This window comes from Phacochoerus africanus, chromosome 2, assembly GCF_016906955.1.
Source record: "Phacochoerus africanus isolate WHEZ1 chromosome 2, ROS_Pafr_v1, whole genome shotgun sequence".
Lineage (NCBI taxonomy): Eukaryota > Metazoa > Chordata > Mammalia > Artiodactyla > Suidae > Phacochoerus > Phacochoerus africanus.
In genome coordinates, this window is record NC_062545.1 from 270,809,542 (window position 1) to 270,824,219 (window position 14,678).

At 53.4% G+C, this 14,678-nt stretch overlaps 1 long non-coding RNA gene across 1 annotated transcript; it reads right to left on the reverse strand.

The window, feature by feature from the left end:
- Window positions 1-9,273: 9,273 nt before the first annotated feature.
- On the reverse strand, window positions 9,274-14,147 carry LOC125120361 (uncharacterized). The gene is made up of 2 exons (XR_007133306.1): window positions 11,933-14,147; window positions 9,274-11,767 (listed from the first exon to the last, which is right to left on the reverse strand). It is a non-coding gene; the product is annotated as an uncharacterized LOC125120361 (long non-coding RNA).
- Between the last annotated feature and the right edge of the window lie 531 nt (window positions 14,148-14,678).

Sequence of the window (14,678 nt, forward strand, 5' to 3'; positions counted from 1 at the left end):
CACGTTAAGGGATCCCAGAGGGAGACGATCCAGACTGAGGGAGACTCTACAGGACAAACAACCAAGGTCCTTCAGCAAATAAATGACAATGGCAGAGAGGGAGGGAGGGGAGTGGACTACAGATTAAAAAAGACTTGGGGAGTTCCCGTCGTGGCACAGTGGTTAACGAATCCAACTAGGAACCATGAGGTTGCGGGTTCGGTCCCTGCCCTTGCTCAGTGGGTTAACGATCTGGCCTTGCCGTGAGCTGTGGTGTAGGTGGCAGACGCGGCTCGGATCCCGCGTTGCTGTGGCTCTGGCATAGGCTGGGGGCTACAGCGGTGATTAGTCCCCTAGCCTGGGAACCTCCATATGCTGAGGGAGAGGCTCAAGAAAAGGCAAAAAAAAAAAGACAACAAATTTTTTTTAATAAAAAATAAATAAATATAAATAAATAAGACTTAAGAGGAGTTCCCGCCATGGTTCAGTGGAAACGAATCTGACTAGTACACATGAAGATCCAGTTCAATCCCTGGCCTTGCTCAGCGGGTTAAGGATCTGGCATTGCTGTGAGCTGTGCTGTAGGTTGCAGACACTGCTCAGATCTGGCCTTGCTGTAGCTGTGGCGTAGGCCAGTGGCTACACCTCTGATTTAACCTCTAGCCTGGGAATCTCCATATGCCATGGATGCACCCCTAAAGACAAAAAAAAAATAATAATAATAGACTTAAGACACCTATCTGGGCTTTTATTTTACAAGTTGTAAAAAAAATTTATGAGACAGTCAGGAAAATGTAAACATTAACTAGACAGGTGTGATGTCATAATTTCTCCAGGTGTGATAATGATATTATAGCTATCGTCTTTCCATTTGTTTTAAGAGATGTTTTTATCTTTTTAGAAAGATATATCCAAATTGCTATGGTTGAGATGTTATAGTGTCTGGGATTTGCTTCGAAATAATCCACTGGGATAGAGGAATCAGGGTGGGAGGCGGATGAAACAAGATTGGGGATGACATCATTGTTGAAGCTGCGGATGAGCGCATTATTCTCTCTACTTTTGTATATGTTTGAAATTTTCCGTAATAAAAAAGCTTATGAAAAAATTAAAAATAGCAGCTCCTTTTAACAAAGGCAGAGGAAACCCAGGATTTCGTGTGCCTCTGTTGTTTTTATGCTATCACCTCTTTGTGTGAACTTGACCTGAGTGGTAACTTCTTGCCTTTTGCCTTCCAAATGCCTATTGGTGAGTTGGCTCCAACCTGCTCCAGCAGGGGAGAGGAGGGGCCACCTGCTGCGCAGGACCACCAACCATCAGGCAGAGGAAGCCAAGTTGGGTTTGGGCCCCAGCCCTGCAGCCAAGTTTGCATGAGCAAGATAGGAGTTAGAACCCCACCACCTCCTGGGCGGGCTCCTGTCTGGGTCACACATGATGCTGGGTACTCACAGTCTGGCATAAACCAGACGGATGAAAGCAGAATCAGGTAGTGACTAAGGGCCTGAAAGACACAAGTTCAAATCCCAGCCCTCCCAGCATGTATCTTTATCTGCCTAAGCCTCACTTTCCCCATCTGCAGACTGGGGGCAATATGAGTCCCTTCCTCATTCTCAGTGGATTCAGTATGTGAACATGGGTGAAGTGATAAGCTCGGTGCCAGGCTGCAGGGATTCTCAGCACCCCATGATGATTATTTCTGCTGCTATTATTATTGCTATTTTTTTATTAATTATTCTACAGCTAGAATATAAAGTAGGGCTTCCCCCCCAAAATTATTCCTTAGGTTTGCCTCTTTCCAAAGCATGTTGTATTATGCGCCACTCTCAATTATTTCATGGAACCAACAGAATGCTGTTTGGGGAAGATGCATTAGCCTGAAATGACCTCACTGGGTGCTCATTTCGGATGTTAATCGCAGTAAGCTGACAAATGGGCTAAAAGAGATAAAGTAATTTTGTGTAGCGGTAGAATTTCTCCTGGGAGTGTGGCCTCGCACACACAGAGGGTGGATACTGTTGCAGACAGGCCTTTTACAATTCACTTTATGATGCCATAGAGAAGCCCTGCAGATTATGAATCTGAACCTACAAGGAGAATGAGTATAACCTGGTGGTGTAATGTTTCGCAAACAGGTATTTGCGGCTGGGATAATTACAGCGGCGTGCGTGAATGTGTCTATCAAACAAAGAGGAGTGCGGAGAGGTGCTCTGGAAGCCGGACATACTGCAAAGTGGCTTGGTAATGACAAAGGACACAGATTCCAAGGTGCATGTGAAACACAGGCCCCGAAAGCAAAAAAAGATAGATGGGACCTCAGAATTGAAAATTTCTGGGCCTCAAAGGACACAATCTAACAGATTGAAAGCAATCCGCTATATGGGAGAAATATCAGCAAATCATGTGTTTGATAAGGGATAAATATCCAGAATATAATGAACTCCTATAACTCAACAACCAAAAAAAAACCCCCAAAAAAACCACCCAACATGAGGAAAAGACTTGATAGACATTTTTTCCAAAGAAGATCTACAGATGGCCAATGAGCCCATGAAAACATGCTTAGCATAAATATTCGTCAGGGAAATGTAAATCAAAAGCACGATGATACTACCTCATACGCATGAAGATGCTACGATCCAAAATAAACAAACCAACCAACAGAGGATGTGGAGAAATTGGAACCCTAGCACACGGTTGGTGGATGCGTAAAATGGGGCAGCCACTGTGGAAAAGGGTGTGGCAGTTCCTCAAAACAGTCAGATAGAATCACCATGTGATCCAGCAATTCATAGCCACGAAGAGACATCACGTCCACAGCCGCGTTAGTCACCAGAGCCAAGGGGTAGAGGCAACTCACGGTCCATTGACAGACAGATGGATAAACAAAGTGGGGTGTATATTACAATGGAATAGTATCCAGTCTTTAAAAAGAAAGGATTTCTGACACATGCCGTAATACAGATGCACCTCGAGGACACTATGTGAAGTGAAATACGCCAGGCACAAATGGACATATACGTCTGATTCCATCTAAACGAGATGCCTAGAGTGGTCAAATTCGTAGAGACCAACATTGAATGGTGGTTGTCAGGGGGTCAAGGGAGGAGGGAATAGCAAGTTATTGTTTGATGACGACAGAGTTTCGGCTTTGCAAGATGAAAAGCGTTCTGGGGCTGGGTGGTGGGGCACAACCAACGTGAATATACTTCATGCCACTGTACCCTGTACACTTAAAAATAAAGACAGTAAATTTTACGTTATGTGTATTTCATCACAATTAAAAGTAGTGATAGGGAGTTCCCATTTGCTCAGCAGTAGCAAATCTGACTAGTATCCATGAGGACGCAAGTTCCATCCCTAGTCTCGCTCCGTGGGTTAAGGATCCAGCATTGCCGTGAGCTGTGGGGCAGGTTGCAGATGTGGCTCAGATCTGGGGTTGCTGTGGCTGCGGTGTAGGCCGGCGGCTACAGCTCCGATTGGACCCCTAGCCTGGGAACTTCCATGTGCCATAGGTGCAGCCCTAAAAAGATAAACTAAATAAAAATAAAATAATAATAATAAATGAAATTCCCTAGTGGGCTAGTGGTTAGGACTTGGTCCTTTCACCACTGTGGCCGAGATCCAATCCCTGGTCTGGGAACAGACTCCACATCAAGCCACTGTGTGCTATGGCCAAATAATAATAATAATAATAATAATAATAATAATAATAATAAAGGAAGAAATGCAAGTAAAGAGTTTAAAATTAAACTGTCCCAGAAAGGAGATCCCCGTCATGGCGCAGCAGAAACAAATCTGACTAGTATCCATGAGGACACAGGTTCGATCCCTGGCCTCGCTCAGCAGGTTAAGGATCTGGCATTGCCGTGAGCTGTGGTGTAGGTCGCCGACGTAGCTCCGATCACTGTGTGGCTGTGGCTGTGGCACAGGCTGGCGGCCACAGCTCCGATTTGGACCCCTAGCCTGGGAACCTCCATATGCCGCAGATGCGGCTCTAAAAAGACAAAAAGTAAAATAAAAATAAGAGTAAACTGTCCCAGAAAAATCAATGTTTGTATTTATGATCTCTTTTTAACCCATTTACTTTTATATACGTCCAAATTATAATAAAATTGTGATTACAATTTTGCAGGTAATACCCAACTCACAAAATTAATATTTTAAGTAGGCATTTGACAGTTGCATCATCTTGAGTTTCTATTCGCAAACTGGCCAAAAATGTGGGGCGTCTTCCCCTCAGGCACATGCAGAGGGCTCTCCCTTGCTCCTCACACATGCAGGGCATAATGGAATCACCTCCCATCAGCACAGTCCCCCCAGCCTGGCTCTCCTTGGACAGCCTGGACTGTTCTGGGCTCCCACACAGCCTAGAACCCAGAGGTCAGGGCCCCCAGACCCCACCCCACCCCCCAAAGCCTTCCATTCCCCCCTCCACTTGGGCGCTTCCTAAACACAGAACACTTGGTGGCGAAAAGGCTCTTGTTTGTGTTAAGCATCTTAACGTCCTTTTATTAAAAAGAAATGAGCTTCTCCAAGAAATGGCTGAAAACAAATTTTTTAAATTGCTCCTGTGCTTTTCCCCTGAAAAAACAGTTTCCTTTGGTCAGGTCCCCTCAAGGCTGTCACACACACACACACACACACACACACACACCGCTAAAAGCTCCTTCCATGGAAACTGGCCTCTGCTCAAGAGTGGCAGATGAGGGCTTGAGGCCTTAAGGGTGACAGTCACCACCATGCACTGGGTGCTTCGGATGAAGGCCAGGGTCCGAGCCACCTCTCCTTGTCCCGTTGAGTGTGAAACCACCACAACGCCCCCAGGAGCTGCCTCTTTGGTGGCCATCAAGAATCCCCAGGTACACTTCGATTTTTTGTAATTCAAAAAAAAAAAAAAGAAAAGAAAAAGAATTCCCGGAGACCAGTCTCTGCTTTTCTCCTCCTCTCACATCTCCCACCTCTAGGCGTCTTAGCTCCTCCCTTCAGACCCAAGACCCTGCTGCTTCAGTTTCCCCAGAACTTTCCACCCACACCTAGAATCTACAAGCCCAAGCTTCCACTGGCATCTTCTCCAGCACGGTTTGTGAGTCCGAGCTGTCTTCGCCCCCAGCCTTGGTGCTCCCCAGTAGAAGGGAAGGCCGAGAAAGTGGGCGGAGGAAATGGGCTGAGCACTCAGAGCAAGCAAGCCCCTTCTCGCCTTGCGCCCTCGGCTGGTCCACATGGGAGAGGCCTGTCTCCAACCACCAAGCAAGCACAACGGGAAGCATGTTGTATTTCGAGAGCACTTGTCCCCTCCCCATCTGACAGACCCCCTTCCATGGCCTTGACACGGAGGATGCCCCCTGCATGGCTGCTTCCTGAGACTGCAAGGGAGCCAGAGAAGGGAGGGAAGCCTGGGAACCCAGCTCACCATGGTGGAGAAACACGTGTGGCCGAAAACAAATAGAAGGTAGGTCTAAGCTAGTCTAGGAAGTGAAGGAAGGCTTCTGGGAGGTGGTGATGTTTACACGGAGACAGAAAGGATGAATAGGAGTAAGGCAGGAAAAGGAAGTGGAGGAAGCCTGCCAGGCAAAAGAACAGCCTGTTCAGAGCCTGCAGACAGGAGAGAGTACGCGTTGCTTGAGAAGCTGACATAAGGCCAATACGCTTGGCGAGTCATGTGGCCTGGAGGGGAAGGAGGTAGGGATGAGGCCAGGGAGGTGGATGCGGGCCAAGAGGCCTTAGAGGCCATTGGGAGGATTCTAGACTTGGAAGCTTTGCCTGGGTTTGGAAAGGCCTGAATTACCAAGCTCTTCCAGGGAGAATAACTATGCCGGGCAGACTGTGTGGGCTGAAGTGGAGGTGGAGGCCAGGATGCTGGGTTGGAATTCTCTGGCTTTTCTGTGCATTGGGAACAGTTACAGGGCTGTCTGGATGCCACACTGCCCAACAATATGCAGGCTTGCCACACTTCTGAGGCTGCCCAATGCCCACAGGTGACAGCGTAAGGGCAGTGGCTACGGGCCTGGTTCCGCCACTCAGTAACCATGAGCAAGACACTCCCACCTCTGGGCCTTGCTTTCCTCATCTGGACAATGGGCATTAGTGCCAGCTACCTCACAGGCTTATTTGAGGATTCCATGCAATCACAGATGTGAGAGGCTTCACAAAGGGCCTGGTGTGGTAAGTCATCAAGAAAGGCGAGTTGTCATCATCATCGTTATTATTGGTGTTTGCAGGCTGTTCCGACTCCTGGGCGCAGCCCCATCTGATGGTAGCTGGACTGTTTCAGGGACAGACACTGCCAAGCCTCCCCCCCCCCGGGGGGGGGGGGGATGCTCCACTTTTTTGCATAAATGTGCATCTTGCATTCAGAAGGGCCCCTCCCTCCACAGAAGGTCCAGCGGGGTTGCTTGGGGGACACATTCCAGAAAGAATAACTCTGTGTAACATGAAACCTTGAATCTGGAAACACAACCTCTCTGGGAAATTCGAGGATAAGCTCTGCTCCGCGGACCGCCCAACCTCATTCCGTACAAAAGGGATATTGAAACCAATAGCCTCGTCACTCAGCCTCCCATCTATGGTCTCACCCTTCACGGAAGCCGAGAGATCTTCCCCAAAAAACAAACTTGACCGTGGCACTATGGTGTTTAAACTAGGCTGTTTAAAACCTCCCATGGCTCCTTACTGCCCTTTGGTTCAAATCCACACTCCTCATCCCGACCTATGATGTTCTGTGGTCAGGCTCCTGCCCACACCTGCAGCCACATCCTTCCTCCGACCCAGCCAGATAGGCCTGCAATGGATCAGGCTCTTTCCTGCCTCAGGACCTTTGCATATCCAGTGGCCCTCCTGTTCCCTCGAACAGGCCACAGCCAATTCTTCCAGATGCAAAAGGCCTCAGACTTTGTTGAACCTCTAGATGACGTACAGTCGTAATGTTGTCCCCACCTTCCAGATGAAGAAACTGAGGCTCGGTGGATGATCATGTGGCTCCTGAAACTAAGCCCCAAGCCATCCCAGCCAGACTCCAGAATCTTTGAGTGTCCAAGAGGAAGCGCCTGGTTGCACCTCCATCCATCATAACAGGAGAATGGAGGGAGCTCGGATAAGAGGGCTGAGCCAAGGGGAAGGGTGGGGCCCATGTCCACAAAGCAAAGGCATACTGCTCATAATTTGTGGCCTAAGGCAAAGACATTAGACCTCTCTGAGCCTCGGTTTTCTCTTCTGCAAAGTGGGGTTAAATAATAATACCTACCTCACCAGCACCTTGTGAACATTTGCGAATGACACACAGGAAGCACCTGGCCTGTGGTGGACACTCAGGGCCTGGCATGATGCTGCCCTCCCTTGCTGCATCTGGGGAGGCTACACCAGTCCAGACCAGCCCATCCCAGACTAGGCTTGCATCACCCGAGGTTAGGCTGCTGGGGCCTGGGAACCATCCCTGCCCTGTTTTCTGTTTTGGGTTTTGTGTTTCCCAGCGTTTCCTTTGGACCAAGTCCAGCTTCCTCCCTGCTGGAAGGAGGCAGAAGGGGATTGTTCACGCCTGGGCCAGGATGCCCAGGGGAGCGCTGTGGGGAGGTGACAAGAGCCTGGGGGGTGGGGTCTGGCCAATCCAGGTTTGAATCCAGGATATGACACTTGCAATGCTGTGTGACCCTGGGCAAGTGACTTCACCTGGCCGAGGTGCTGATTTCCTCACCTGTTAAAAGGGCTCATGATTTCTACCGCAGAGGGTCCTGAACGTGATGGAGGGACTGGGATAAGAGAAGATGCCCTTCCCTAGTGTGCACACAGTAGTTCCTTTTGGGGAAGGACTGGAGATCAGGGGAGAAGCCATAGGTTTACAGCAGGAGTCACCAACACAAACACTCGTGGGCAAACTGGAGGACGGGCATCCTGCCTGGAGCAGGGTGGGAGTGGAGGCTGATTGTGGGAGGGAGGAATGGCACAGTTCAGCTCCAGATTATCAACACCCCCCTAGAAGAGGGGGTCCACGATAATCAGACCTCTGAGTTTTCCAGAGAAAAACCCCAATTTTCATGCAAAATCCCATGATTAAAGTATGGTAAGACACACAGACCCTTTGATTCCATTTATGTAAAATGCAAGACCAGACAAAACTCATGTATGGTGACAGAAACCAGAGTGTGGTTTCCTTGGCGGAGGGAGCATGTGGTGTCTGGGAGGGGGGATGAGGAGAGATTCTGGGAAGCTAGAACATCCTCTCTCTCTCTCTCTCTTTTTTTTTTTTTTTTTGGTCTTTTTAGGGCCACACCTGCAGCATATGGAGGTTCCCAGGCTAGGGGTTGAAGGCTGAATCAGAGCTATATCTACCAGTCCACACCACAGCCACAGCCACGCCAGAGTTAAGCCGCATCTGCGACCTACACCACAGCTCACGACGGCAATACTGGATCCTTCACCCATTGAGTGAGGCCAGGGATCAAACCCACGTCCTTATGGATACTAGTCAGGTTTGTTACCACTGAGCCGTAATGGGAACTCTGGAACACCCTCTCTTGATGGGGTGTAGTGGGCATAGTGTGTCTCCTTTGTAAATATATGCATTGCCTACTTCCCTACATGCATATCACACGTCAATAGAAATGCTAAGATAATTTGAGAACAAATACATCAAGACTGCAGTGCTGGGAGGAGAGACAGCCAGCATGGACCAAACGAAATGCACCTGCAGGCTGCATCCTGGGCAGAAGGAGACAATTGAGACAAGTGCCCCTAGCCCTGACACCCTGGCCTGGCTCCTGGTCCTTTGGGAGCACCCCTGCTTCCCAAGCCACACAGGAGGAATACCCATCCTGCCACATGCTGGCTGCCTTATCCGTTCACATCTCCATTCACCCTGCCTCCAGACTGTGCTGAGCTCCAATTTCAGAGACATGGAGTTACCCTACCACTTACATGATAACACGACACCCCCCACCCCAAGCTCACCCTTATTTATTATTCATTTTACTTTACCAAGACTACTCAGAGGACAGTAACCAAAAGGAGGCAAGTTCTATTTCCCAAAAAAGCCTTCCTAGAATGGGTATTTCACCAAGCCTGGCTCCCAGCCCGGAGCAGATCCGCACAGCAAACCCGAGGCTGAAAACTCATTTGGTGGCCTCCGTGGTACCCACAGGCCCTCATCAGAGGGGCAGTGATCAGCAGTACAACTGCCTCGGACCCACCCCTCTGCCTGGTCCAGATATCTTGGTTTTATTTTTATTTTCACTCTCATTCTTTTCTGAGGGCCAACAGAAGATGCACACGCCTCCTATACAAAGCGGTACTAGCTCAAACGAATGCACATCAAATGCATTTATTTGCACAGACACTCATAAAAACTTTACTAGACACCAAATAATTACAGGAAGAGGCAAACCTCCAGCTCCACCGATCCCCAGCTTTTGAAGTGGATTTAAGATAAAGATCAAATAGGATGGGCGCTGGCCCCCGCATCACACCCAGCCCCCTTCCCCAGCCATGGACCCTCAGGGTGGAGACCAATGAACTTTCTTGCTTTGGGGAATTTGTGTCCAATTCATATAAAATGTCTTTCTATGAGTTATTCTTAGTGTCCTAATGGGGCTTTTATGGCTCCAAATATGGTCCTTGGCCTTTTCTTTGTTCTGGCTCAGGTCCTCCGTCGGGGAAGCTCCTGGTTCTAGATGGGCTGATGAAATAGCCCAGCCCATCCATTTGGCAAGAAATGCAGATTCTTGAGGATAGTGCCTTTTGAAAAATAAATATAAATCACACCTTGAGAGTCCCACGTGGTCGGTTTCAAAGCATTGGGCTGAAGCCCCTAATTCTGTTGCCTTTCACATATCCCCCGCCTGGGCTCCACAGCGGGAGCAAGTAGCGAAGGCTGAGGCTGTCTGTGCTGGACGTCTGGCCACTGCCTGGGGGCAGGGGTCCCCAGTGCCCAGCCCTCGGCTGCCTGGACCTGCCCTAAAGAAAGACAGATTGCTGAGCTCAGCGCGTGGTGTCTGGTTCCCCTCAGGCCCTGGTTGGAGGGAGGCAGCTGTGATGTCCCCAAGTCCTGGGGACTCCCTTTCATCCAAATACTCTGCCAGAGACTTCCTATGTGCCAGGCACTGTGGCGAGCACTTACTTTCAATCTCTCGGCAACCCTGTGGGAACACAGGCTATTATGCCCAGTTTACAGATGAGGAAGCTGCGGCACAGAGAGAGGGCAGAGAGCAGAGGTCCCATACCCAGATCGTGAACCACGTCTTGACCCCACTTCTGACCACTGCCTGGCCAGTGAAAGACCCTAGCCCTGGGCCACCTGGCCAGGGCGCTGCCCTGAGGGCTCAAAGCAGCCTTTGGATCTGAGGGAGCCTGATCTCCCGACCCACAGGGGAGAAATCCCATGACTAATGGCCCAGACCTTGTGCGGAGAAGTCACGAGTCTGTGGCCAGAGACCCCACCAGCTGGCTGAGGGTGGGGCTGGGCTGCAGGGAGGACAGAAAGATTTTGCCAGGGCTGAGTGGTCCCCACACTGCACACAGACACACACACGGCCTCACAGCCCCACAATATGCCTCACCAGTGACTCTGACTAAAATCCTCTCCCCTGCCCCCTCAGCCTAGAAAACCCGAGATGCACGGCAGAGTGAGAACCTGCTCCCAGCCCTGAGTCGGAAGGACTCCAGCGTGGCCCTCCCCATTCATTCCTCTCTGTGCACTTCCCCGGAGCTCAGGGGCTCCGAGCTCCCAGCACATACAGGAATCCCCGGCTGTGAGAAGGTGATGGGACTACTTATCACCGAAATCCGTCTATCAGCTGAGACCAGGCCTGAGGCTTTGACCCACTTGTCCTGTGGTCAAGTACAGCAGGGATTCAAGGAGGAAAGCGTGGTCACCCTAGGCTCTAAAGGCTTGGACACTCAGCCTCTTCCTGTGCCAGGCTGCCTCCACTTCCTGAGCATCCAGGTCTCAGGACCTTAGGCTACAGTCCTGGGAATAGCATCCCCCTGCCTGGGCCTTGGTTTGGGGATGGCGCTGGTCCTGACTGGCTGCATCCCCGTGGATCTGAGTATATCCAAGGCCAACCAACGGTCGGCGAGCCTCGCAGGACGATCTGGGCGCTCTGGCAGCCGACTCTCCCTCCTGGCTGGATGGAACCGCGGTGCCTTCATGCTGCACCCTGTACTCTACCCCTGCCCAGGATTCTCACTTCCAGCTGGGACTGTAAACTGGAAGGGGACCCCGTGGCTGGCTCTGGACAGAAGCACGGCTCGGGGAGGATGGACAGCGCTCTGTTGCAGGCAGAGGGGGTCATCAGTCGTGCTCCTGGCGGCTGGTAGAGCAGGCAGGCGCCCGGAGATCAAAGCCCTAAGGAGAGGAGCAAGGAGGAACAGGGAAGGGCTCAGAGATGGGGCGACCGCAGAACTGGGGGAGCTAGGACTCCCGCCGCAGAGCTTCCGCCTCGGTTCTTGCTTTTTACAGCCGACTCGGTCTTTCGTTTGGTGGAGAAAATCTGCAGCTGTTTCTAGCGCTTTAGTCCGAGCCAGAGAGAAACCCGGATCGGCCGGAGTGCCCAGGTGTGAGCCGCCGCCGGCGTCGTGGGTCGGGGATCGCAAGGGCTCCAATTCCGCGGAGCAAGAAGTCGCTGGCCGTCGCTACAAACAGTACTCCACTTCGGGCCTAGGCCCGGTTACTGCCCTCCAGTTTGCCACGTTTTCAGCAGGGGAAGCGGCGGGGAGGCGCAGGAGCCACGATTGTGCTTGAAAGAGATCTGGGGGCCTCTGCGCGCCTTTGCGGAGGAGCCGGGACCGCCAGCTGACTCAGCTGGGGGAACAAGGGACCCAGGGAGTGGGGACAAAGGGCAAGGAATAGGACCTATGGGGTGATCCGGAGCGGGGCGGGGCGGGTAGGATTAATGTAGTGAGTGGCAAGAACGAAGAGAGGACCCCCCCCCCCAGGTTTGTGGACTGAGCAGCCCCACTCGCAGACCTGGGAGAGCAGCTGTCTGGGTCTGGTCGCTTCTTGGCAGCTTCGAGCAGCTCTGAGCACCGCCCTCAGCCCTCCGAATGTTGAACCGGGTGGTGTGGGCTGTGACGCCGGCAGGGGCACGGAGTGACGTGCCAAGATTCTGCGCACCCCAGAAGAGATGAGCCCTGGTATCCGAGGGGAGACCTGCCGCATGCCCTCCTGTCTGGAACCCAGCCTTCGGGCGGCCCGGGAACGCGACCCTGGGCACAGACGGAAGTCCCAGCTCGACTCTGAACGCCGGCTAGAGGGTCAAAGAAGCCTCAGAGCCCGGGTCACAAAAGACCCCCATTCGCCAAACGGAAGGAGTATGGAGAAGAGGCTCGGCACGGGAAGGTGGGGAGTGGGACAGGAGGAGGAGGGAACGCTGTACTGGGAATGTGGAATCTGGGGTGGGCCTGTGATGGAAGAGGATTCCTAAGCGCGCTCTCAAGAAGAGGGTCTGGGCCTGGAACCGGGACCCTCTTGCCTACAGGCAGTCGCCCGACAGCAGGTGCAGGAACGCAGCGTTGCCAGCAGAGGGCAGAATGCGCCCGGTCGGTCCACCGGCCCTGCGCCTGGCTCTGTGCCGCCCGGCTCTGCGCGCCCGAGCCTTGTCCGCCCGGCTTCTCCCGGCGGCTACTGCTTCCCTGCCCCAAATGCCGGGAGAGGGTGGCCCGGGCCCGGGCCCAAGTCCAACCTCGGAGCTCGAGGCTTGGGGTTCCAGGCGGCGCAAGGATCGGGGACCAAGGGCATGTGCGAGAAACTTCCACTTCTCCACCGTCCTGGATACAGACACACAAAGACGCCAAGAAATACGTAGAGATGAACACACATACACATACACACACAACTCTGAGGCATCCAAGCACACAGAATCATCCGGAAACTCAAAGGTACATATAGACACACAAAAGTGACACGAAGATACAGAAAAGGATCCCAGACATTACACGCAGGAGGAGAGACATACAAAGAACCTCGGCACCCGTATAGAGTGACAGACACAGGGACACATACAAAGACCTACAAAAACACGGAAGATACGGAGGGATGGAAGGCCCAGCAGATTTGCACCCACCCACACATACACGGATTCAGGGGAATCAGACACAGATTCACACACTCAGCCCAGAAAGTCTCAGGGACGCAGAAAAACTGGATATGCACAGAGACACGGGCGTACAGACACACAAGAGCCTCAGAGGCTGGAGCATCGACACGCACAGACACACACAGATACCCACCGACACACACGCAGGTATTGGGGTGGGGCGGGAGCCTCTAATCCTCCACAAAGCCGGGCCCCTCCGCGGGGCCCCGCGATACAGGGGGCCACTTCTGACCAAGCCTCCCGCAGGCTCCAAATCCGATCCGCCCTCTCGCCTCCAGCGGGGTCAGGGGACCCGCCTCCCTTGCCCTCCGCCCCCGCCCCGCTCCGCGCGGGTGCTCCGCTCCCGGAGGGGCCGGGGCCTCCCCACAGCGGCTTGCGGGGGTCAACCTGCGCCTGCCCCGGGGCCACATTGCCCAACCCCCTTCCGGGGGAGCCGCGCCTCCACTGGGACCCCGGAGGCCGAAGACACAGCTGGCCTGGGCGCCATTCCCTGCACCGCGACACAGCGGCCTGCGCACGGAGCGCGGGTCACGGGCCCTATGGGTGCCAGGCCTGGTGGGCACCCGAATCAGCCTCTCGGTCTCGCCAGCCCTTCGTTCCCCAGTGCCGAGGCCCACTTTGCCCAGGCTGGCCGGGGACCTGTCCCTGCCAAGCGCGGCCTACCGACTGCCAGCCGGGTCCCTCTGCCACCAAAGGTCGTCTATCCCAGCGGTCAATTCGATTTCCTTTGAGCAGCGGAACACATGACGTCCTCGACCTGGGACCACTACCCGCTACCCATGCCTCTCACTCCCAATTCTGTGAGGCCAGGTTCTCGTCCATTGCCTCTACCCCTTCCCGGGATCTTTTCTCACACCTAATCCTCTCAAACCCCACCTCGCCCGAACCCAGGCCTCACCTTTCTCGCCTGCCCATCCACAATCCCGGGACCCCTCCGGGATCTTCGTTCACACCTCCGCCCCATCTCGGTCATTCCTGAAGCTTTCCCAGACCCCCACCCCAAATGTGGGTCTCAATCTCCCTCTCCCCGAGTAAAAGTCCCCTTTGGCAAGTCCTGGGCCAGTAGCCCTCCCCTCTCGCCCGTCCCCGTCCCCGTCCCCCAGTCCCAGCAACCAGCCCTCTCCACGGACCAAAACGGCTCCGGGAAGGCGCCGCCACCCGGGGGACGCCAACTCAGCCCGGTGCGACCTACCTCGGCCGACAGTCGGGGTCCCCAGGCGGCCACTCTCGGCCGGCGCCGTCCCCTGGTGGAGCCGCTGCGCTTCCCGCCGTCCGCGCAGTCTGGCCTCCCTCGCTCGGGGCCACTCCTCTTAGCGCTGAAGCTTTGCAAAATATTAATAATAAAGAAGGCAAGAAAGAAAAAAAGAAAGCCTTCATTCCCCAACTCCCAAATCAATTTTTCAAGGGGGTGGGGCAGAAGGATTTGTTTCGAAGGCGACCCAAACTTCTGCGAGGGGCCAGGGGGGCGCTCGGCCTGGCCGGGGCGCCCAGGCCCGCGTTCGGGGCCAGACGCGTCGCGGGGCGCAAGCCCGGGGCGCGGGGAGCCCTCCCGCGGGGTGGGGGGGCAGCGACGGCACTATTTGACGTGGAGCCGCCGGCTCATCCCGGCGCAGGGAT